At 39.1% G+C, this 1,493-nt stretch overlaps 1 pseudogene; it reads left to right on the top strand.

Moving 5' to 3' along the window:
* Positions 1-653: 653 nt before the first annotated feature.
* Positions 654-1,244, top strand: LOC103006328 (AP-3 complex subunit sigma-1-like; annotated as a pseudogene).
* Positions 1,245-1,493: the final 249 nt, after the last annotated feature.

Here is a 1,493-nt window from a genome sequence, read left to right as displayed (position 1 = left end):
GGGCTTTTGCCCTCCCTCTCCACACACAGATGCAGACAATTTCAATGCATCTATATGTTCATTCTCCACTTCGCTTAGAGTACCATTTACATCATTTGTTCAAAATGGTAACCTCTTTGTAAAAGCCAACTGCCTTCTTCTTGCTTTTCATCAGAGAAGAGGATAACATCAAAATTATTAGACAAGATCGGGCACATTCAGGGTGGTATGGCCATAGACAATATCAAAATTATAACTATGAAGAATCTTAAGCTAGCTAGCTAGCTGTTTCTTTTTCCATTCTTAATTTCTTTATATTTAAAATTTTTATATAAGATACGCATGCACATAGTTAACTTGAAGAGTTAAGTGATTCTTTGAAGCAACACTTCCCTCTCCCTTACTGCTCCTCTATTTTCTAATTCCCAGAAGCAACCATTTTATTTCTTTTCACTATTTAAAATTTACCTGAATAGTTCTAAATAACATGGTTTTATCGCTACATCGTGTAGATTCTATCTCGTGTCATCTCTGTCCAGATGAATATTTAGCATATGTTTTTGTTTAAAACCATTCACCCGGTGGGGAAGGATCGCCAGCGAGATCCCGAGGCGAGGCTCGCGCGCCCGCCCCCACCCTGGCCCCCAGCTCCACCCGGTCGGCCCTGCTCAGGCATGATCAAGGCGATCCTCATCGTTAACAACCACGGGAAGCCGCGGCTCTCCAAGTTCTACCAGCCCTACAGTGAAGATACACAACAGCATATCATCAGGGAGACATTCCATTTGGTATCTAAGAGAGATGAAAATGCTGTAATTTCCTAGAAGGAGGATTATTAATTGGAGGATCTGACAACAAACTGATTTATAGACATTATGCAACATTATATTTTGTCTTCTGTGTGGATTCTTCAGAAAGTGAACTTGGCATTTTAGATCTAATTCAAGTATTTGTGGAAACATTAGACAAGTGTTTTGAAAACGTCTGTGAACTGGATTTAATTTTCCATGTAGACAAGGTTCACAATATTCTTGCACAAATGGTGATGGGGGGGAATGGTACTGGAGACCAACATGAATGAGACTGTTAAACAAATTGATGCACAAAATAAACTGGAGAAATCTGAGGCTGGCTTAGAGGGAGCTCCATCTGGTGCTGTATCAGATGTAAAGAATATGAATCTTCCTGAGATCCCAAGAAATATTAACATTTGTGACATCAGTATAAAAGTGCCAAACCTGCCCTCTTGTAAATACAAACTTTAAAAGGCCACTCCCAGGTAAAATCTGGGGGAAAAGTTATCTAAGTTTACCATGTAGTTGTTTACCAAAAATAGAGGAGGAGAGTCAACTTTCGCTCTTGGATTTAAGTCAAGGTACTGTAAAGAAGTTATGTAAAGGTGGTATGGAAGTTCATTGTTGCTTTTCTTGCTCAGTGATTTTGAAGAAATTGAGTAGTTACAGTGTGATTTTTTTCTTTATTTTCTAAACTGCATTCCTATGGCCACCTAAGGC

Source organism: Balaenoptera acutorostrata, chromosome 17 (assembly GCF_949987535.1).
Source record: "Balaenoptera acutorostrata chromosome 17, mBalAcu1.1, whole genome shotgun sequence".
In the NCBI taxonomy this organism is placed as follows: Eukaryota; Metazoa; Chordata; class Mammalia; order Artiodactyla; family Balaenopteridae; genus Balaenoptera; species Balaenoptera acutorostrata.
The sequence above is the reverse complement of the archived record's forward strand: the minus strand, read 5'-3'. Positions and strand labels throughout refer to the sequence as shown.